Source organism: Pleurodeles waltl, chromosome 8, assembly GCF_031143425.1.
Source record: "Pleurodeles waltl isolate 20211129_DDA chromosome 8, aPleWal1.hap1.20221129, whole genome shotgun sequence".
NCBI lineage: Eukaryota > Metazoa > Chordata > Amphibia > Caudata > Salamandridae > Pleurodeles > Pleurodeles waltl.
Window position 1 is genome coordinate 874125365 of NC_090447.1, and position 25300 is coordinate 874150664.

At 49.3% G+C, this 25300-nt stretch overlaps 1 protein-coding gene across 2 annotated transcripts in view; it reads right to left on the bottom strand.

Moving 5' to 3' along the window:
- Positions 1-25300, bottom strand: part of MID1 (midline 1) — a 513783-nt gene that overhangs the window by 316071 nt on the left and 172412 nt on the right. The window contains exon 1 of one of the 2 annotated variants that reach the window (XM_069205158.1): positions 4680-5263. The exons of the other annotated variant lie outside the window; for it this stretch is intronic. The gene's annotated coding sequence lies outside the window, so the exon portion shown is untranslated. Of the gene's footprint in view, positions 1-4679; positions 5264-25300 lie in introns of those variants that run through there. 2 annotated transcript variants of the gene reach the window in all.

Below are 25300 nucleotides of genomic sequence, written 5' to 3' on the forward strand. Positions count from 1 at the left end.
TTTGTGTAATCCCCACTTGATGTAGACAGTCTTCTATCCTCTCCCACCACCCAGCATACTGTACCCCACTCTGATGCTTCCTGGCTAGGTTTGCATTGTAGAACTATAAGTAAACACTAAAGTGTACTACTACAGCCCTGGCTGGGAGTGGGTCGGTGTTTTGCGACACCTGTGGGGTGCTACCTACTGGAAGCTTTAAATATCTCACCCTTCGTTAAATATTCTCAGGTCAGTCCTGCTAGAATGTAACGGGAGACACGAGTGTGTTATTTGTTTTACAATGCAGATTTTGGTGTGGTAGGCTACAAAATTAACATTTAATCCGCCAGAAATGACAATTGTTAATAAAAAAGGACTCCTGCTTCCTTGCAAGTACAAACATTACTTTTTGGGAAATTACATTTGGAGTATAATCTGCCCAATAAATACACTTAATTTTTCAAGCAACCTCTTTTTTTTTTTAATAGAGCTGATATGCCGTGTCAATTTGTGATGAAACGTTAAAAATAAAGCTTAACAAATACGTCACATAATGTGCTTGTTAATGCCATATTATTAAGTTAACCCAGCCGCATAACTTGGTCCTCCACTGCAGCATACAGTTTGCTATTAGAACTGAGACAACGGAGCAAAAATCACTTTTGGTGGCAGAACTTTTTTCTTTATTAGGTTAAGCAAACATTAGGTATTTTATTTAAACTTACTTTATTGGAAGCCCGTCCCACCACCCCCTTAATAACTACACTAGTGAGGCAGTTGGTGAGCATTTACGGGGGTTTATAACACGCACTCTGTTCCCCTGGAATGCTGATAAAACTCTGCTCTTTGCAACACTGAGTGTGAGGGAGGGTGGTGTGCTTGCCTGGGCCGCCATAAAGTAAGTAATATGTGTTTTTACAGAGTACCTCACACCGCTGCTCTTTACCGCCTCCCCCCATGCATCAGTGTAAGTGAGCATGAACAGGCCTTCTCAGCATTAGCTCATGCTATGAATCATGGGTAGACTTATTCCCAAGCAATCAGCAGACATTTTAGAGGGGCGTGGGCTTCCGTCCAATTGGGTTCTCCCACCAATATAAACGGTGAAATGTCAAATTTGTGTTCAGAGTGTGCAGACCCAGTTCTCTTGTGGGTTTCTGGGGTGAGATATCCAATTGAAGGGCTGTGGCTTGGGGCTTAGTGCATATCTGATGGGACTGCGTTGTATGGCTTTATTTTTTCCCACACCATGACAGGGAGGTGTTTTACTATTTGCTTCTTACCTTCGAGCTGCTCTTCAAACAACAATTAAATCACAAAGATGAAAACTCTTAGAGGCGAAATCTGTCTGTCATTGCTGAACATCTTTGAGATCTATCATGTTGTTGACAAGTCACATTTAAAGTGGCATTACCAATAAAATTATTTACTTAACCTGAAGATTTTCTAAGAGGATACTGATTTGTTTTGATTAAAAGTTGCTAGTCTCTTAAAAGGAGATCAACGGTAAAACCACGGGAGGAAGTGAGGCCCAGTGGTCAGAGCTGCAAAGGTTAGTTAGAGATGGGGGACCAGTTTCCAGTCCTGGCATCCGGTCAACATTCGGCGGCTTCTGTCGAATCGTTTAAACTCGTCTTATATAAAAAAAAAATAAAAAAATCTGACTTTCTGTAATGCAATCTGGTGCTTGGTGCTCAGGTAAAGAGCACCAATGACTAGGGTATATAAACCTGTAAATCTAGGCAGGCAGATTATGTGTGCTTTACGGGGCCATGAGATGTCTTTTCTAGTAAGCGCAGGCTAGCTGAAGATAATTCAAGAAAAAAAAAAAAATATATATATATATATATATATATATTTATATAACATATATATATATACACACACACACACACACACATATACATATGCATACACAGACACACTCACACATCATTCGGCGAGGAGGGAGCTGCAAAACTACTCATGTTTACAGAGCAAAATAAATCAATATTGTTCGGAAAATGCTTTATGTGCGCCTATTTTCTGTTCTGTTCATTTGTTCGGGTTAGTCGAGCGAGCTAAATATTGCTGTACATACATCTCTTTTTTACGAGTTAAACGCTTATTACCGATATCGGAGGTGAACAGCAGATCACAAATTCAAGACCCCGCATAGCCCGTTCATCCTTCCGAGGTCGGTAAATGTGATAATATTAAAGAGTTGTTGTTCACAGATCTTATCAAATCAAAAGCGTAATAAAAAGCGCTTCACCCAAAAAAAAAAAAAAAAAAAAAAAAAAAGAAGAATGTACGAACATGTCCACTAAAAGACAATCGATCTCTGATAAGACTATATTGGGCGATGGTTCAAAATGAACTGGCATTTTCTTCACGCTTGGGTCCAAGCTACTCTACAAAATGAACACTTACCGCAACTGTGTGTACTGTGTACACAAAGTGTGGCGGGTGCAGCTGGGATGAGAGAAACCAATGACATGCACTATGCCGCAGGTGTCCCACCGACCTGTCCAACACAGGCACGAGAAAGACTAAAGTCACAACAGACATCGCTAAAGTGTCTGACAGGCTAGTTATACACCCGAATCATTGGTGTACTGACATCTCCCCTTCCCCCGGGAATCATGTATCCGAGCCACGTTTTTAAGTGCATTTATCAACACACCTAGGTACACTCGGGCGTGTACACGGAGCTGGGGTGTTATTGGGTATTCGACATCATACCAGAAAACAATATGACTGCAAGCCAAACCAAAACTCAAAATTAATAGAAAGACGAACTGCGCCGAGAATCGGCGAAATACTTCAGCGGGTAAACGTCTCGTACAGCTGAGTTCGCAACTTGCGTGTCACAGTGAAAGGTCCGGGCGTCGAGCGCCATTTTAGCTCGTATTTAAGCCGGATGTAATGTGTGGACTGCTACACATGCAGTTCAAAGTGCTTCGCTTGCTGGCTAATATTTTACAGTCCAGTTCTGGTCAAGTAGCACTTTTTGGCGAGGGGGTGTTAATTACCGACGCTGCTGAATTTCTCAGGCTTCGTGGGCTCCTCTTATATGATAGACAGCTCAACGCTGACATCTTCAGGCAGTGTGCAGAATAAGTTTCTCTTAGGAACGTTTCAATGTATCTCTATAACTTTGTTAACTTATTCTTTCGGCCTACTCAATCACATTCTTTGGGAAGTGGAGGGCATGCATTTCTTATTCTAAGTACTAGGTTCAGTGCCTTGACATAGGTTTTTACACTTCCGGTACCCTTATTCATTCATACTTGGACTTTTATACGCTTACACAGCACGAAAAGTAAGACATATCCATGTTGGTATAAATTCGCTTTTAATGAGAATTATTCACGCCCCCCAAAAAACTCGCATCTTAAGGCGAACACTGAGGCACAACCTCTTTTCAACAACTGTTCTTTCTTGTCCAGGCCTTCCAGTACAGGCCGGGAGCGCTGCCAGTTGCCATAGTTACAGTACATGTCCATTTGCCACCTAACTGATCAAAGCTTAAAGACAACACACATGAAGAATCGTCCCGACTTCGCACCCGGTAATATCCAGCCACTAATTAACAGACCCGCTCTGCGCCTGGGGAGTCGTTTCTCTTTCAGACGGCGGGGTGGCACAGTGTGCATGGGGAGGGTCCGAGCGGCACTAGGGGAAGGGAGACCCCTGCTCACAGCCTGCACACCCTCTTACGGAGCCCTCTCAATGCTGGAGCAGCGCACCTCTTGGCACAGACCGCACACCCGCTTCAGCTGCCAAGCTACCCGGAGCTGGGAACGTGCTCTGTGAGACGTGGCTGACATTGCACGCACCGAGTCCCAAATACACTCCTTAATTATCTTGGTACGAGTTCACATGCGTGCATACTTGGTTTTAATAAGAAATCACGCCCCTCTTAGTCATTCAAACTGTACGTCGCACGTACAAACAACTTAGAATAGTTATTTTCCACGTAGTTAATATGCGGTTTATATTCTCGAGCAAATGCCCCTTGCAATTACCAGCGAGTCAAAGTGTAGCTGAAACAGTGGGAATCTATTCCATAGGCATATGCTAAAATCCCGGGCTCTATTCAGCCCATTCAGAATTACATCGGATTTGCATATTTTAAGCACAGCGTGCCTGCCCTGCTGACAAGAGAATCGCTCAATGCCTTCCTTGCCTGACAGCGCTGCACAACCCCGACAAACAAAACTGGAAAAGTCCCATTCATTCGATGCTTTTCTCCCCCCCACCCCCCAAAAGCCGCTTTGCAAAGGGGCAGCTCGTAGCGCGAAATGCTTGCCACGAAAGTGAAGTCTCACATAAGATCAGAAGAAGCAACACCCCATCCCACTCCCCTCCCGAAACTAAAATGTAATCACATTAAAAAGGTGCACTGGGGTTGCCATAATCAAATCAATCGCTGCATTTGGATGGCGACTTTAATTTGCTGAAATTAAACTAGTTTGTCAAAGCTCTGAAGCTCTGCAATAACAGATGGAATCAACATAAGCAAAAATATCTACCTCGCCAGGTTGGCAGGCTATGCGAGCCCTGCTACGGACTAGAATCTTAAGGTCACAGAATGATCGCTGCAGCAGGCGCATTAACCCTGGAGCCACTTACTCAGTTTGCCCTACAACAAAATACCCTACGTGGTAGTCTAGCGCCCGTGGAGGTTTCCTCTTTCGTCTGAGCATGTGCCTTACCTGCCTCATGTTTAGAATCCCATAATCCATCCGGCACGAAAAAGTCTGCCGCCCAAACCGCACTGAAGTTTCCCAGAGGTACAACCCACCCACGGCTCACAGGGCGCCGAGAGAAGGCAGCGGACTCCAATGGCGGCTGCTCCGTCCGAGCCGTGCGGAAGACTTCAGGGCTGCAGTCCCGATACCATGTGCAGGAGCCGGGGAGAGGCAGCGGCCGCGCTCCGTCCGTCTATCTCCAGTTAGGGCCGGTGCGGGCTGCGCCACTCGCCCGGGCGGTGTCACCAATGGGGAGGCGGGGGGAGGGGAGCGGCCGTGCAGGGCCTGCCCACAGCGGGATTAAGAAGCTTTCAGGAGTTTAAAGGACCGAAAGCAGCTGGGCGTAGCGGCCGGGGCTACAGAGCGGGAAGTCACTCTATGTGGTGGCCAGGGCTCATCTGCGCCCCGAGCCTTCAAAGCAATGCTCTGGTGCTACCGCTGGCTGCGTCTCCAAGCGCGGGAGCAACCTGTGCACCTAGGACGCCACCCACACTCAACATCAGGGCACCTAGCATTCTGCAGTGTCGGTTACATCACAGCCGTCCTCCAGAAGTGCCACCCATACTCTCCCACAGTGCACCCAGCACTGCAGGCACGGTTACATCACAGCCGTACTCTCGAAGTGCCACCCATACTCTCCCACAGTGCACCCAGCACTGCACTCACGTTTACATCACAGCCGTACCCCAGAAGTGCCACCCATACTCTCCCACAGTGCACCCAGCACTGCAGGCATGGTTACATCACAGCCGTACTCCAGAAGTGCCACCCATACTCTCCTACAGTGCACCCAGCACTGCAGTCATGGTTATATCACAGCCACACTCCTAAGAGTGCCCCCCCGCACTCTCCTACAGTGCACCACAGCCGTACTCCAGAAGTGCCACCCATACTCTCCCACAGTGCACCTAGCACTCTGCAGTCACGGTTATACCACAGCCATACTCCAGAAGTGCCACCCATACACTCCCACAGTGCACCCAGCACTGCAGTCATGGTTATATCACAGCCACACTCCTAAGAGTGCCCCCCCGCACTCTCCTACAGTGCACCACAGCCGTACTCCAGAAGTGCCACCCATACACTCCCACAGTGCACCCAGCACTCTGCAGTCACTGTTACATCACAGCCATACTCCAGAAGTGCCACCCATACTCTCCCACAGTGCACCCAGCACTGCACTCACGTTTACATCACAGCCGTACTCCAGAAGTGCCACCCATACTCTCCCACAGTGCACCCAGCACTGCACTCACGTTTACATCACAGCCGTACTCCAGAAGTGCCACCCATACTCTCCCACAGTGCACCCAGCACTGCACTCACGTTTACATCACAGCCGTACTCCAGAAGTGCCACCCATACTCTCCCACAGTGCACCCAGCACTGCACTCACGTTTACATCACAGCTGTCCTCCAGAAGTGCCACCCATACTCTCCCACAGTGCACCCAGCACTGCACTCACGTTTACATCACAGCTGTCCTCCAGAAGTGCCACCCATACTCTCCCACAGTGCACCCAGCACTGCACTCACGTTTACATCACAGCTGTCCTCCAGAAGTGCCACCCATACTCTCCCACAGTGCACCCAGCACTGCACTCACGTTTACATCACAGCCGTACCCCAGAAGTGCCACCCATACACTCCCACAGTGCACCCAGCACTCTGCAGTCACTGTTACATCACAGCCATACTCCAGAAGTGCCACCCATACTCTCCCACAGTGCACTCAGCACTGCAGGCATGGTTACATCACAGCCGTACTCCAGAAGTGCCACCCATACTCTCCCACAGTGCACCCAGCACTGCACTCACGTTTACATCACAGCCGTCCTCCAGAAGTGCCACCCATACTCTCCCACAGTGCACCCAGCACTGCACTCACGTTTACATCACAGCCGTACCCCAGAAGTGCCACCCATACTCTCCCACAGTGCACCCAGCACTGCACTCACGTTTACATCACAGCCGTACCCCAGAAGTGCCACCCATACTCTCCCACAGTGCACCCAGCACTGCAGTCATGGTTATATCACAGCCACACTCTTAAGAGTGCCCCCCCGCACTCTCCTACAGTGCACCACAGCCGTACTCCAGAAGTGCCACCCATACTCTCCCACAGTGCACCCAGCACTGCACTCACGTTTACATCACAGCCGTACTCCAGAAGTGCCACCCATACTCTCCCACAGTGCACCCAGCACTGCACTCAAGTTTACATCACAGCCGTACTCCAGAAGTGCCACCCATACTCTCCCACAGTGCACCCAGCACTGCACTCACGTTTACATCACAGCCGTACTCTCGAAGTGCCACCCATACTCTCCCACAGTGCACCCAGCACTGCACTCACGTTTACATCACAGCCGTACTCCAGAAGTGCCACCCATACTCTCCCACAGTGCACCCAGCACTGCACTCACGTTTACATCACAGCCGTACCCCAGAAGTGCCACCCATACTCTCCTACAGTGCACCCAGCTCTGCAGGCATGGTTACATCACAGCCGTACTCTCGAAGTGCCACCCATACTCTCCCACAGTGCACCCAGCACTGCACTCACGTTTACATCACAGCCGTACTCCAGAAGTGCCACCCATACTCTCCCACAGTGCACCCAGCACTGCACTCACGTTTACATCACAGCCGTCCTCCAGAAGTGCCACCCATACTCTCCCACAGTGCACCCAGCACTGCAGTCATGGTTATATCACAGCCACACTCTTAAGAGTGCCCCCCCGCACTCTCCTACAGTGCACCACAGCCGTACTCCAGAAGTGCCACCCATACTCTCCCACAGTGCACCCAGCACTGCACTCACGTTTACATCACAGCCGTACTCTCGAAGTGCCACCCATACTCTCCCACAGTGCACCCAGCACTGCACTCACGTTTACATCACAGCCGTACTCCAGAAGTGCCACCCATACTCTCCCACAGTGCACCCAGCACTGCACTCACGTTTACATCACAGCCGTACCCCAGAAGTGCCACCCATACTCTCCTACAGTGCACCCAGCACTGCAGTCATGGTTATATCACAGCCACACTCTTAAGAGTGCCCCCCCGCACTCTCCTACAGTGCACCACAGCCGTACTCCAGAAGTGCCACCCATACTCTCCCACAGTGCACCCAGCACTGCACTCACGTTTACATCACAGCCGTACTCCAGAAGTGCCACCCATACTCTCCCACAGTGCACCCAGCACTGCACTCACGTTTACATCACAGCCGTACTCCAGAAGTGCCACCCATACTCTCCCACAGTGCACCCAGCACTGCACTCACGTTTACATCACAGCCGTACTCCAGAAGTGCCACCCATACTCTCCCACAGTGCACCCAGCACTGCACTCACGTTTACATCACAGCCGTACTCCAGAAGTGCCACCCATACTCTCCCACAGTGCACCCAGCACTGCACTCACGTTTACATCACAGCCGTACCCCAGAAGTGCCACCCATACTCTCCCACAGTGCACCCAGCACTGCACTCACGTTTACATCACAGCCGTACTCCAGAAGTGCCACCCATACTCTCCCACAGTGCACCCAGCACTGCACTCACGTTTACATCACAGCCGTACCCCAGAAGTGCCACCCATACTCTCCTACAGTGCACCCAGCACTGCAGTCATGGTTATATCACAGCCACACTCTTAAGAGTGCCCCCCCGCACTCTCCTACAGTGCACCACAGCCGTACTCCAGAAGTGCCACCCATACTCTCCCACAGTGCACCCAGCACTGCACTCACGTTTACATCACAGCCGTACTCCAGAAGTGCCACCCATACTCTCCCACAGTGCACCCAGCACTGCACTCACGTTTACATCACAGCCGTACTCCAGAAGTGCCACCCATACTCTCCCACAGTGCACCCAGCACTGCACTCACGTTTACATCACAGCCGTACTCCAGAAGTGCCACCCATACTCTCCCACAGTGCACCCAGCACTGCACTCACGTTTACATCACAGCCGTACTCCAGAAGTGCCACCCATACTCTCCCACAGTGCACCCAGCACTGCACTCACGTTTACATCACAGCCGTACCCCAGAAGTGCCACCCATACTCTCCCACAGTGCACCCAGCACTGCACTCACGTTTACATCACAGCCGTACTCCAGAAGTGCCACCCATACTCTCCCACAGTGCACCCAGCACTGCACTCACGTTTACATCACAGCCGTACCCCAGAAGTGCCACCCATACTCTCCTACAGTGCACCCAGCACTGCAGTCATGGTTATATCACAGCCACACTCTTAAGAGTGCTCCCCGCACTCTCCTACAGTGCACCACAGCCGTACTCCAGAAGTGCCACCCATACTCTCCCACAGTGCACCCAGCACTGCACTCACGTTTACATCACAGCCGTACTCCAGAAGTGCCACCCATACTCTCCCACAGTGCACCCAGCACTGCACTCACGTTTACATCACAGCCGTACTCCAGAAGTGCCACCCATACTCTCCCACAGTGCACCCAGCACTGCACTCACGTTTACATCACAGCCGTACTCCAGAAGTGCCACCCATACTCTCCCACAGTGCACCCAGCACTGCACTCACGTTTACATCACAGCCGTACCCCAGAAGTGCCACCCATACTCTCCCACAGTGCACCCAGCACTGCACTCACGTTTACATCACAGCCGTACCCCAGAAGTGCCACCCATACTCTCCCACAGTGCACCCAGCACTGCACTCACGTTTACATCACAGCCGTACCCCAGAAGTGCCACCCATACTCTCCCACAGTGCACCCAGCACTGCACTCACGTTTACATCACAGCCGTACTCCAGAAGTGCCACCCATACTCTCCCACAGTGCACCCAGCACTGCACTCACGTTTACATCACAGCCGTACTCCAGAAGTGCCACCCATACTCTCCCACAGTGCACCCAGCACTGCACTCACGTTTACATCACAGCCGTACTCCAGAAGTGCCACCCATACTCTCCCACAGTGCACCCAGCACTGCACTCACGTTTACATCACAGCCGTACCCCAGAAGTGCCACCCATACTCTCCCACAGTGCACCCAGCACTGCACTCACGTTTACATCACAGCCGTACTCCAGAAGTGCCACCCATACTCTCCCACAGTGCACCCAGCACTGCACTCACGTTTACATCACAGCCGTACCCCAGAAGTGCCACCCATACTCTCCTACAGTGCACCCAGCACTGCAGTCATGGTTATATCACAGCCACACTCTTAAGAGTGCTCCCCGCACTCTCCTACAGTGCACCACAGCCGTACTCCAGAAGTGCCACCCATACTCTCCCACAGTGCACCCAGCACTGCACTCACGTTTACATCACAGCCGTACTCCAGAAGTGCCACCCATACTCTCCCACAGTGCACCCAGCACTGCACTCACGTTTACATCACAGCCGTACTCCAGAAGTGCCACCCATACTCTCCCACAGTGCACCCAGCACTGCACTCACGTTTACATCACAGCCGTACTCCAGAAGTGCCACCCATACTCTCCCACAGTGCACCCAGCACTGCACTCACGTTTACATCACAGCCGTACCCCAGAAGTGCCACCCATACTCTCCCACAGTGCACCCAGCACTGCACTCACGTTTACATCACAGCCGTACTCCAGAAGTGCCACCCATACTCTCCCACAGTGCACCCAGCACTGCACTCACGTTTACATCACAGCCGTACCCCAGAAGTGCCACCCATACTCTCCTACAGTGCACCCAGCACTGCAGTCATGGTTATATCACAGCCACACTCTTAAGAGTGCCCCCCCGCACTCTCCTACAGTGCACCACAGCCGTACTCCAGAAGTGCCACCCATACTCTCCCACAGTGCACCCAGCACTGCACTCACGTTTACATCACAGCCGTACTCCAGAAGTGCCACCCATACTCTCCCACAGTGCACCCAGCACTGCACTCACGTTTACATCACAGCCGTACTCCAGAAGTGCCACCCATACTCTCCCACAGTGCACCCAGCACTGCACTCACGTTTACATCACAGCCGTACTCCAGAAGTGCCACCCATACTCTTCCACAGTGCACCCAGCACTGCACTCACGTTTACATCACAGCCGTACTCCAGAAGTGCCACCCATACTCTCCCACAGTGCACCCAGCACTGCACTCACGTTTACATCACAGCCGTACCCCAGAAGTGCCACCCATACTCTCCCACAGTGCACCCAGCACTGCACTCACGTTTACATCACAGCCGTACTCCAGAAGTGCCACCCATACTCTCCCACAGTGCACCCAGCACTGCACTCACGTTTACATCACAGCCGTACCCCAGAAGTGCCACCCATACTCTCCTACAGTGCACCCAGCACTGCAGTCATGGTTATATCACAGCCACACTCTTAAGAGTGCCCCCCCGCACTCTCCTACAGTGCACCACAGCCGTACTCCAGAAGTGCCACCCATACTCTCCCACAGTGCACCCAGCACTGCACTCACGTTTACATCACAGCCGTACTCCAGAAGTGCCACCCATACTCTCCCACAGTGCACCCAGCACTGCACTCACGTTTACATCACAGCCGTACTCCAGAAGTGCCACCCATACTCTCCCACAGTGCACCCAGCACTGCACTCACGTTTACATCACAGCCGTACTCCAGAAGTGCCACCCATACTCTCCCACAGTGCACCCAGCACTGCACTCACGTTTACATCACAGCCGTACCCCAGAAGTACCACCCATACTCTCCTACAGTGCACCCAGCACTGCAGTCATGGTTATATCACAGCCACACTCTTAAGAGTGCCCCCCGCACTCTCCTACAGTGCACCACAGCCGTACTCCAGAAGTGCCACCCATACTCTCCCACAGTGCACCCAGCACTGCACTCACGTTTACATCACAGCCGTACTCCAGAAGTGCCACCCATACTCTCCCACAGTGCACCCAGCACTGCACTCACGTTTACATCACAGCCGTACTCCAGAAGTGCCACCCATACTCTCCTACAGTGCACCCAGCACTGCAGTCATGGTTATATCACAGCCACACTCGTAAGAGTGCCCCCCGCACTCTCCTACAGTGCACCACAGCCGTACTCCAGAAGTGCCACCCATACTCTCCCACAGTGCACCTAGCACTCTGCACTCACGTTTACATCACAGCCGTACTCCAGAAGTGCCACCCATACTCTCCTACAGTGCACCCAGCACTGCAGTCATGGTTATATCACAGCCACACTCCTAAGAGTGCCCCCCGCACTCTCCTACAGTGCACCACAGCCGTACTCCAGAAGTGCCACCCATACTCTCCCACAGTGCACCTAGCACTCTGCAGTCACGGTTATACCACAGCCATACTCCAGAAGTGCCACCCATACACTCCCACAGTGCACCCAGCACTGCAGTCATGGTTATATCACAGCCACACTCCTAAGAGTGCCACCCATACTCTCCCACAGTGCACCCAGCACTGCACTCACGTTTACATCACAGCCGTACTCCAGAAGTGCCACCCATACTCTTCCACAGTGCACCCAGCACTGCACTCACGTTTACATCACAGCCGTACTCCAGAAGTGCCACCCATACTCTCCCACAGTGCACCCAGCACTGCACTCACGTTTACATCACAGCCGTACCCCAGAAGTGCCACCCATACTCTCCCACAGTGCACCCAGCACTGCACTCACGTTTACATCACAGCCGTACTCCAGAAGTGCCACCCATACTCTCCCACAGTGCACCCAGCACTGCACTCACGTTTACATCACAGCCGTACCCCAGAAGTGCCACCCATACTCTCCTACAGTGCACCCAGCACTGCAGTCATGGTTATATCACAGCCACACTCTTAAGAGTGCCCCCCCGCACTCTCCTACAGTGCACCACAGCCGTACTCCAGAAGTGCCACCCATACTCTCCCACAGTGCACCCAGCACTGCACTCACGTTTACATCACAGCCGTACTCCAGAAGTGCCACCCATACTCTCCCACAGGGCACCCAGCACTGCACTCACGTTTACATCACAGCCGTACTCCAGAAGTGCCACCCATACTCTCCCACAGTGCACCCAGCACTGCACTCACGTTTACATCACAGCCGTACTCCAGAAGTGCCACCCATACTCTCCCACAGTGCACCCAGCACTGCACTCACGTTTACATCACAGCCGTACCCCAGAAGTACCACCCATACTCTCCTACAGTGCACCCAGCACTGCAGTCATGGTTATATCACAGCCACACTCTTAAGAGTGCCCCCCGCACTCTCCTACAGTGCACCACAGCCGTACTCCAGAAGTGCCACCCATACTCTCCCACAGTGCACCCAGCACTGCACTCACGTTTACATCACAGCCGTACTCCAGAAGTGCCACCCATACTCTCCCACAGTGCACCCAGCACTGCACTCACGTTTACATCACAGCCGTACTCCAGAAGTGCCACCCATACTCTCCTACAGTGCACCCAGCACTGCAGTCATGGTTATATCACAGCCACACTCCTAAGAGTGCCCCCCGCACTCTCCTACAGTGCACCACAGCCGTACTCCAGAAGTGCCACCCATACTCTCCCACAGTGCACCTAGCACTCTGCAGTCACGGTTATACCACAGCCATACTCCAGAAGTGCCACCCATACACTCCCACAGTGCACCCAGCACTGCAGTCATGGTTATATCACAGCCACACTCCTAAGAGTGCCCCCCGCACTCTCCTACAGTGCACCACAGCTGTACTCCAGAAGTGCCACCCATACACTCCCACAGTGCACCCAGCACTCTGCAGTCACTGTTACATCACAGCCATACTCCAGAAGTGCCACCCATACTCTCCCACAGTGCACTCAGCACTGCAGGCATGGTTACATCACAGCCGTACTCCAGAAGTGCCACCCATACACTCCTACAGTGCACCAAGCACTCTGCAGTCACGGTTATTTCACAGCCACTCTCCTAAGAGTGCCTCCCGCACTAACCTATAGTGTACGGAGCACACTGCAGTCACGGCTGAATCACAACCATATTCCAAAAATGCTTCCTACAGTGCACCCAGAACTCCACTGTCATGGTTACATCACAGCCAGACTCCAAAGAGTGCCTCACGCAGTTCATCTTTAACTCTGTAGTGACGGTTATATCACAGCCACACTATTAAGAGTGCCACCCAAACTCTCCCACAGTGCACCCAGCACTCTGCAGTCATGGTTATATCACAGCCACACTACTAAGAGTGCTCCTGCACTCTCCTACAGTGCACCACAGCCGTACACAGCCAAAAATGCTTCCTACAGTGCACCCAGAACTCCACTGTCAAGGTTACATCACAGCCAGACTCCAAAGAGTGCCTCCCGCAGTTCATCTTTAACTCTGTAGTGACGGTTATATCACAGCCACACTACTAAGAGTGCCACCCACACTCTCCCACAGTGCACCCAGCACTGCAGTCACGGTTACATCACAGTCACACTCCTAAGAGTGCCCCTGCACTCTCCTACAGTGCACCACAGCCGTACACAGCCAAAAATGCTTCCTACAGTGCACCCAGAACTCCACTGTCAAGGTTACATCACAGCCAGACTCCAAAGAGTGCCTCCCGCAGTTCATCTTTAACTCTGTAGTGACGGTTATATCACAGCCACACTACTAAGAGTGCCACACACACTCTCCCACAGTGCACCCAGCACTGCAGTCACGGTTACATCACAGCCACACTCCTAAGAGTGCCCCCGCACTCTCCTACAGTGCACCCAGCACTGCAGTCACGGTTACATCACAGCCGTACTCCAGAAGTGCCACCCATACACTCCCACAGTGCACCCAGCACTCTGCAGTCATGGTTATATCACAGCCACACTCCAGAAGTGTCACCCATACACTCCCACAGTGCACCAAGCACTCTGCAGTCACGGTTACATCACAGCCGTACTCCAGAAGTGCCACCCCTACTCTCCTACAGTGCACCAAGCACTCTGCAGTCACGGTTATTTCACAGCCACTCTCCTAAGAGTGCCTCCCGCACTAACCTATAGTGTACGGAGCACACTGCAGTCACAGCTGAATCACAACCATATTCCAAAAATGCTTCCTACAGTGCACCCAGAACTCCACTGTCACGGTTACATCACAGCCAGACTCCAAAGAGTGCCTCCCGCAGTTCATCTTTAACTCTGTAGTGACGGTTATATCACAGCCACACTACTAAGAGGGCCACCCACACTCTCCCACAGTGCACCCAGCACTCTGCAGTCATGGTTATATCACAGCCACAATACTAAGCGTGCCCCTGCACTCTCCTACAGTGCACCACAGCCGTACACAGCCAAAAATGCTTCCTACAGTGCACCCAGAACTCCACTGTCAAGGTTACATCACAGCCAGACTCCAAAGAGTGCCTCCCGCAGTTCATCTTTAACTCTGTAGTGACGGTTATATCACAGCCACACTACTAAGAGTGCCACCCACACTCTCCCACAGTGCACCCAGCACTGCAGTCACGGTTACATCACAGCCACACTCCTAAGAGTGCCCCGCACTCTCCTACAGTGCACCCAGCACTGCAGTCACGGTTACATCACAGCCGTACTCCAGAAGTGCCACCCATACACTCCCACAGTGCACCCAGCACTCTGCAGTCATGGTTATATCACAGCCACACTACTAAGAGTGCCCCCTGCACTCTCCTACAGTGCACCAAGCACTCTGCAGTCACGGTTATATCACAGCCACTCTCCTAAGAGTGCCTCCCGCACTCTCCCACAGTGTAGGGAGCACACTGCAGTCATGGTTAAATCACAAACATATTTCATAAATGCCTCCTACACTGTACCCAGAACTCCACTGTTACGGTTACATCACAGCCATACTCCAAAGAGTGCCTCCCACAGTTCACCTTTAACTCTGCAGTTACGGTTATATAACAGCCACACTCCAAAGAGTGCCTCCCACACTCTCCTACAGTGCACGTACACTGCGGTCACTGTTATATCACAGCCTAGGGTGACCAGGCTTCCCAGATTTGCCGGGAGAGTCCAGGTTTTTCACCAGCTGTCCCGGCAGATTTCAGGCTGTATCACAGCCTAACCATACTCCAAAGAGTGCCATCCACCAGGCGCGGCTCATGGGAGGGAAGAGGGGCCGGGAGGGTGGGGACCAAAAACTAAAAGTAAAACGTACCTTTTCCCGTGCCACTCCATCCGCTCTGCTCTCCCCCGTTGTTGCAGACACAGGCTCCCAGCCTGCCCAGCCGCCAATCCCGATGCTGCTCAGAGCAGCGTCAGGATTGGCTGGGAGCACCCAGCCAGTGCACTCCCAGGCACACGGGTAGCCTCTGCCTGGCCTCTCCAACCCGGCAACGCAGTGCAGGGTTGGAGAGACCCTACTGCGCATATATGTTTGGCCGGCCCAAGACGGCCAGCCAAACATACATGCGCATGGGGGAGTGCTGTGCACTCCCCCTCCATCCCTGTCACGCCGGTGGCCCCACCCACTTGTATAGTAAAAAATATAATAAAAGGAGTTTATGTTATTACTATAAACGTTTTGCAGTTCCTGCTGCTGGCTGGGGAAAGGGGGGGTAATGCTTCTCCACCCACACTGTCCCACAACGCACCCAGAACTCTGCAGTCACAGTTACATCACAGCTACACCCCAAAGAGTGTAACCCACACTCTCCTACAGTGCACACTACGGTCACGGTTATATCACAGCCATACTTCATGGTATTCCTTGCTTTTTGCCCTGTGTGCTGTAGAAAGCATGTGGCGTGCCATGCGTCACAGAAGGAAAGGCACCACGTACAGGGATGCACACTCCATGTCCAAGTGATGTTGTTACTTTTCTGTAACGTGTTGGATAAATAAGCAATTTAAATTTTCCCTTGAGTGAGGATCGACACCCAACCCACTATTGCAAAACAGCAGTAACCATCACAGATCAAGCTCAATTCGCAGTCACACTAACACAATTCATGTAAAAACTTAGGTCTTATTACCCTATATACAACTTGATAATAGGTGCTTGATCAGTAGGGCCGAGGTATGAAAGTGCTATAGGATAAAGTCTCACAGGGCACTGTCAGCAGCCCATAAACACAGTGTATCCTAGTGCACAGTGCTGAAAGTAGCTGAGACAGAATACTGCTATTTCCTATTTGCCACAACCAAAGTCAACAGAAATTACATCACAAGTATGAGAATTATTGTGCTAAATCTTCCACCACCTGCTATATTTCTTTTATTTTGACCGGCAGTGTGCAGAAACACGAACTCCCCAGGACAATGGTACCCTAAACAATAAATACACTGCAAGGACAACTTAAGCCAACCTGCTTATTTTTAAAACATGTTTTTAAGAAACATGAATGGAAAAATACAGACACACCCGGCAAACAAACAGCCAGACAGAAAAAGACCACAAAGAACCTCAAAAGCTATTCCCACGGTCAAAAACTCAACTTTAAACAAATCTGTTCTGTTTCTCCATCAGCTTTAGAAAACAAATCTTAGAAATATTATCCTATTTCTCAAGTCTTATGTGCTTGCCAGCTTCAACCATACCATATTTTCTCCTAAAAGCCTAATTTGCTAATTTCATCTGGACTCTGAGGTTTGTGGTAAAAAAGAAAAAATTGAGATGTTAAGCAATTCTTGTATCTTGAATGAACCGCAAAAATATTTGACTTGGAACATGAAATACCACGTCAGACGTTTCTGAACATTACTATGTTTGAGTATGCTACTCTTAAAAGTTTTAACTTCTAAAAGGTATAAATCATCTAATATATGCAACCTTTGCAACAATGGTGGCCAAGATTTGAAACACGTTATTTATTTGTTCGCCTTACATCAGCAAACATTTTTGCGGCCCTTGTTCTTAAAATATCAAGTCCAAACGACAGCTGATGCTATACAACTATTATTTTCTTCTCTTAACGAAATGCTGTGTGTTCGATTTTTTTTTACATTAATTGATTTTTTTAATCTGTATTGAATCTTTGATGTGATTTTATATTTTTAGAGCATTAATTTGATTGTGTGATTTGGTGATTGAAATATGAGTTATTTATTTGTCATGCTTTACCTCCATGAGACCCCCATCCTTAAAACAAGCATCATTGTTGAACGATAACTGTTGCCAGTCAGCCAGTATTTCCAATTCCTAATGAAACGTTTTTTGCCTGAATTCTTTACCATTATAAATCCTTCTTAAATTTGAAGTGAATTTTTGCCATGATCTTATATTCTTAGGTCATGAAATTGCTTGCACTATGGTGGGTTACTGATTTTCTGATGATACTATTCATGGTATTATTGATTTTATGATGTTACTATTCGTGGTATCACCTTTTTGATCTATTATGTATGTCCCTCCAGAACCCCACCACCAAATCTAAGGGGTTAGGGTGACTCTACCCTGGCCCATTTTGTTTTTTTCATCTTTTTTGCAGGTACTCAGCTGAAGCCAAGTCCCAACATAGCTGCCAACAATGGAAGAGCGCCCCCCAAAATGGGGGAGCACGGCCCCTTAGAAAACGGGACCGCCAAGGCCCAAGAACCCCTTCGCACTAGTGGTGCGATGGGCTGGCCTGTGACTTCCGCCCCCACGCCTCGTGAGGTGTGGGGGTGGAAGTTTAGGAAGGTGAACGTTTCGGCTGCACCAGCTCCGACCGGTTCCAGCCGCCGCATGCCAGTGGGGGGCTACATAAGCGCCCCCCCCCAGGAAGGCTCGGCCTTCTTGCATTGTGGCGGCTGGAGTGTCGGCCGGCTTGTAGTTGTCCCACCCACCCTCTCCTTAATTTAGGTTGTGTAGAAAGTATTAGGCGGAAAGTGAGGTATTAAAGTAACCAGGAGCAACAGAGGGGTCCGCAAGGCTGGGGCCCCGGGTTAACACCAGAGATAGGATCCTGAAGTCCTGAGCCAACCTGCGGATGTACACACCAGATTAAGGGGTAGGGAGCCCAGATCGCTGGGGGGGCCATGGGGCTCCCCGCTCTTAGCTGCCCCTTTACACCCCTAGGCAAATTGGTGTTTGGAGGGGGGCGGAACCCTGAGCGTGTGGACAAGGAACGGTGTAGTCAGGGCAACCGCCCCTCCTAGGGATACAGGTGAGGTACGGCTCACTTGTGTGGTCCAATGGTGGTTCAGGACAGGAAGGGATCCTGTCATAAGTAAATGATTTATGGTTACTGAAGATATCTTATGGATGTGATTTATGTTTTTGTGAATATGAAAAAGTTTATTTGAAGTGATTTATGGTGAAGTTATATGTAAAAATATCATAAATATCTTGTAATAAAAACTTCTTCCAACCAATAAGTTGTCGGTCTACGTATGGCTGGTGGTGTGGGGGTAAGGACTTGCGGGCGGCCTCCGGGTTCTATTCCTTATTGAAGTGTTGGCAGCCAATCCGATCTCAGCACAAGATAGGAAGGGGGTCACAAATCCTTTGGCCCCTACATATACACATTTGGATTCTCTATAATTTCTCTAAAAATACTGAATGGATTTACACCAAATAAAAATGACTCTTTCTGGAGCAAGAGCTACCTTTCTGCCAAATTTGGTGTAATTCCGTCCAGTGGTTTGGGTGCTATAGCTGTCCAAAATCTCTATGGGAAAATGAATGGGGAAGACGCGTTTAGGGACCCCTCCTTTTTCTCGGCCCCCGCTTGATGGATCACCCCAAAACTTTCCAGACAGATGTGAGCATTGTATTTTCTTGGAAAATTCCGTATAGATTCATCAGATGGTGCCAAAGTTATTAGCAACTCTTTCTATAGATACTAGGTCCCAGCTATAACTACCTAGTGGCGAACGCCACTAATATATAAATATATATATATATCCACTCCCAAACGCCAGAAACCCGAGGCTGCATAAGCGGTGGAGGTTTGAGTGTGGATCCAGCTTTCCACACATAATATACACCAGTTCCTCCTAATGTTTTTAGAACTTCTCGGACAACGAAAGTAAAGTCCATATATTATTTAATTACAGATGCCTCCTCACACAACGCGTTTCAGCCGTAGCCTTGTTCACGTGTTCACTACACATATTAAATATCATCCAAAACATAAAACATAAACAAAGGACTACCCAAATCATATACATACAAACCACAGGGAAAACGGGCCGCATTTTTGAATGTCCAAAGTATAAATGTTATCTTACAAACTCTTTACATAGATATACAAATCAGGATAATAATTAAGAATACAATATGTGTAGTGAACACGTGAACAAGGCTATGGCTGAAACGCGTTGTGTGAGGAGGCATCTGTAATTAAATAATATATGGACTTTACTTTCGTTGTCCGAGCCTTCTTCTAAAAAAATTCGGAGGAACTGGTATATGTTATGTGTGGAAAGCTGAATCCACGCTCGGATATATATATATATTAGTGGCAGTCGCCACTAGGTAGTGGTAGTGGTATATATATATCCACTCCCAAACGCCAGAAACCCGAGGCTGCATTAGTGGTGGCGGTCCGAGCGTGGATTCAGCTATATATATTAGTGGCAGTCGCCACTAGGTAGTTATAGCTGGGACCTAGTATCTATAGAAAGAGTTGCTATTAACTTGGAGGAAAAATTTGGAGGAACTGGTGTATGTTATATATATATAAATATATATATACATATACATACTTATGCACATACCTACATATGTATAGATAGGAAATAGAATTAAAAAAAAGAAACATAGAAATTTATTTAAAAAAATCCAAAGGTTACCAGGACGTTAAAGTTAGGCTCACATTTTAAACGTACAAAACCATAGAAATTCAGCTGTTATAATTAAATTATCCCATGAAACTATAAATCGGGCCCTACGGTAAGTATAACTTGCACCCTCGTCATGCACTGCTAATTACCCCAGATATTACAGCACTCATGACATCTTTTATAACATCATTGATAATATCACTTTAACATTTGTTGTAAAAATTTTCATTAAAAAACTATGCATGGCTACGGTGCAAGTTGTAGTTACCTTAAGGAACAATTATAGTTACTTGAATTTTTTAAAAATATATAGAAACTAACAAAGTGGTAATAGGTAGAGAAGAATAAAATACCTAATACTTACCAATATCTAAGGCCCTAACCCAAAACACAGCCAATGTGCCCTTAAAAAAACATGGCTACCCTCAACTTCTGTAAAAGCAGTTATTAGCCAATCACATAGTGCCTTGTCGTCGCTATGAACCATGGTACTTTTGCAAAATACTGCAACATTTCACGTTAAGTACAGCGACAACAGATATTACTGTGTCACCTTGTCATTTTAAAAATAGTTACCTTACTTATCAGTAATAGCCAAAAGGATCATCTACACACCATAATCTATATTCCTGCCAAATTTCATTAAAATCCGTTCAGCCATTTTTGCACTACATACGACACAAAAGTCTACGGAAAATGCACTTTTTCACAAATCTGTACAAAACCTACAACAATAAAAGTTCATCCACCTCAGCCCTTTAATTTGTTATTTTTAAAGACAATTATTGGCATTTCAGCTTTAAACCTTATTAGCAGAATCATTAATGTGGTTACATATGATTATAGTCAGTTGGTGAATTTTTGTTAGGTTCAGAGCTTATTTTTACATGCATCATTACATTATCAATCTTAATACAACCACTCTGGGAGGGTGCCATGATTTTGCAGGTCATTCGCCATTGCTGGCAATGTTCCCTCCAATGTACTTGTGTCAGTAAGCCCTAATTAGCGGATCTCCCATTGCGTGGATTAGAACAAATAGCCCCAGGCGCAGCGTTGAGGGGACTAACAGAATGGTCCGAATTGGGGGGTCACCTGGCTGGGGAATCCCTACAGAGATTGGTAACTTACAATGTTAGGAGATTTCTCCACGGCATTTTAGATACAGGATTGCCAATTTCTCCTACATCAAGCAGTGGTAGTGACTCCACGCACCCACTGGGCTACTGGCTTAGCTAAACCACCTCCCCAGAGGGGTTGGCAAGGTACTGTGCACCTCGACTGACCATGTCAAAGTGGTGACATGTTTGTATCAATCTGTCATCATTACACCTTTGAGAGAATTACAGGAGAAATAGAAGAAGGATATTGCACTGCCAATCACCGAAGAACAATGGGCCATGATACTTGCTACCATATACACGGTGTCTAAGAACGCTTGATTTAAATTAATTAATTTCTATTTCTTGCATAAGGCATACCTCTCTCCCAGTAAGATCATACTGCTCTTCCGAACATCCACGGGGGCCTGTCCCCGCTGCAGAGAATGGGGGGCAGAAATGCTTCACATGGTGTGGTCTTGCCCTAAATTAATCGAGTTCTGGGAGGGGGTGGTTGAGTGCATGAGCATGGTTACCCATAGCTCTATCCCACATACCCCACTTTCATGCCCATTGGGGGGGATCAAAATGATATATATTACCCATAGTCTTCAAAAATGGTACAGTAGAAATTCAAAACATATGTCATTCAGAGCAGGCTTAGATCTGATCTTTCAAATATTTTCCAGGTTTATATCATATTTAATGCTGAAATGAGAATCAAGGTCCCTATTTTCCACAAGGGAGAACTACTGCTTCTGTGGAGGACCAGATCATGCCACACCCTCGTGCATGCACTAACATGGTGGTCTTGTTATTCTAGTGACGAACTGCAGGATCACCTTGTTCCTTGTGCCTCAGGATCACTCACACTCCCTCAACATGGGTAATCGCCTTGTTGGTTCAGGTTTTAAGTCTATGATCAAAATCTGCTGCACAGCTTCTGTTTGCTAATGGACGCAAAGCGGTTGTACACCTCCACATCCTGCTCAAACTTGAAGCACTTCCAGACTGGAAAAAGAGCAGTGCACAAACGTATAGTTTCGACCCTTGTTTATAAGCAAGTGTGATAATGACCAGCAGGAATACACCTCCATCATGTACATTTTGTCACTCAAACATGGGCAAGGATAAATATATCTACACAAGCGGAAGTAATCAAGACAGACCATTTATGACTGTTCTTGAGGATTTTGAGCCTTGTGATTGAGGAGCGGATGCTTTTGGTCACTTCCATGGTGGCACAGTTCCAATGAGTATGCAGGGGATGGGTGCGCGCCTTTAATTACCTACTGTACAATGTTTCACATGGCAGCCACTGTAGAGTGGGTGCTGTGTGGAATAAGACGCTAGGCTCAAGATACACAGTGTCAATACATTTATTACCAGGGCATAGCGCACGCAGCACACTCCCACTGATGTTCGCACCACCACCCACTCCTATATTAACCATTTGGCCATACGTCAGGAGGGCACGACCATAGCTCCTCGCAGAGGAGGGGTGTACCCGATCTAACCACTCAGGGAATCCATCTAATGGGTTTGCCGAAACGCCAGCAAACACTACATTCCTCCCCAACTAAGAAAACAAAAACCACAACAGGAATAGAATTAGGTGTAATCAACAGCATAGCCACAATACGTATAATAATGATAACTCTCAATCAAGTACGAAGTCTGCGTAGTATCGGGAGGGACCCGGATTGGACCAGAGATGGTATCGCCCTGCTCTTGACCTCCCAACCGGCACCCCTTGACTGTCACTGGGGTCTCTCGTACTCTCAGCCATGGTCGTTGCCTCTTCCACTGCTGGAAGGATGTGGCATGGTGGATGTCCTGCCTAGGCATGACATCTCCCACTGTCAAGGGCTCAGCCTGTCTGGGAGATGCAGGGGGGAAAGCGGCATTCTCCCGGACAGTCACTAGGGTGTAGTCCATGGATCCAGCCCTGGCCAGGTCTGAGGGCAGTGAATTGGGAAACTTCTTGAAATGGGATACATTTTTCGTGACGCCTTCACCGTCTCTTGTTGCTGTAACCATAGTTCCTTTGATAGCAGTGACAGTCCATAGTTTGGCTTCAAAACGGAGACGGAACTTCCCACCAGGATGGTGGTCCTTCACCAGTACCATGTCCCTTACACAAATAGAGACTTTCCGTGCTCTCCGTCTCTAAGACGCATAGGCGTTGTTGCGAGACCTCAGTCTCATTTATTGGTTTGGAGGATTAGGCTGGGTGGTCCAAATGGGGTGATGAGGTATGGCATCCATTACAGCTCTCCCAAAATAGAGTTGGCTCGGAGTGGCGCCCGTCGTAGCATGTGGGGTAACTCTGTATTCTCATACAAAAATGTTGAAAGCACTCTCAACATTTTGAGACTCCGCAATAGCGATGCAGATTGTTTTGGACAGAGTCTTCACGAATCGCTCCACCTCGCCATTGGCCTGAGGCCAACAAGGCATGATCCAACGGTGAGCTGTGCCTATGGACTTCAAAAAGTCAGCCCACTCATGGCTATTGAATGGGGGCCCATTGTCTGTGCGTAGCTCCCTGAAGAGGCCATGGGTGGCCATCAGTTTTTCCATCTTTGGGATGACCACATGGGCGGCTGCAGATGGCACTAATTCCACCTCAGGGTATCGAGAGTAGTCATCCATCACCACTAGCATGTAGGTCACGTCTGGAAGTCTCCAAAAGTCGGTGCTGACCCTCTGCCAGGGGGCTGTGGGACCTTCTTCGGTGATGACAGGTGCAGGGGGATCAGGCGCTCCACTCGCATGGCAGACTAAACACCCTTTAATAACATCCTCCACCTGTTGGTCAAGTCCCAGGAACCAGACCTTGCATCGAAGCCAATTCTTTGACTTGACTATGCCTTGGTGAGCGCCATGTGCTATCAAAACGGCTCTATGTCCCAGACGAGCAGGCAGCACCAAACGAGACCCTCGTAGGAGGCACTCATCTTCACTCACTGAAACCTCGTGCCGAACGTGGAAAAGGGCCTGAAGGGTGGCTCTGGCCTCAGCTGTGCGGAAGCTGGCAGGGTGTTGTAGTGGGTGCCAGTCATTGAAGCGCACAGCTTCCATGGCTAACAGCAGGCAGTCATCTTGGCTTGTGGCTTCCACCACTTCCGCAAGGGGTATGGGTAGTGGCCTGTCCCAGTCGACTACAAATTTGACATATTCCTCTGTTTCAATAGCCTCGTCGGCCTCTTGAGGCGTGGCTGGGCTAGCATGGCGTGACAGGAAATCCACTGGGTTCTTTGCACCGGGCTAGTATTCCACGCAGAAATCGAAGTCCTGCACCTGCAGTATCCACTTTTCAATCCGCGGTGGCGGCTTTGATGGCGAACCTTTAAAAAGGGAGAGTAACGGCTTGTGGTCGGTAACCACTGTGAATGCCTTTCCATACAGATAGATGTAAAAATGCTGGCACCCGCAGTGGATGGAGATAGCTTCCTGTTCTATCTGGGAATAGCGCTGCTCTGTGGGTGTCTAAATCCAGCTAGCGAATGCTATAGAAACCCATTCTCCACAGTCCTGTTGCTGGGACTTGCGTCAACTGATAGCTGGGACTCTCGCCTGGGGTCTAAGAAGGCCAGAGTGGTGTCAGCCGAGAGGGCTTTCTTGGTGTTTCCAAATGCCCGGTTTTGTTCTTCGCCCCAGATCCAGGGGTGGTCAGCTATGGTGAGATCTTATAACGGGTCAGTGAGGTCGGACAGGTTCCTCATGAAACGGCCACAGTATGTCACCATACCTAGGAAACTCCTGACCCCCGGAAACAGA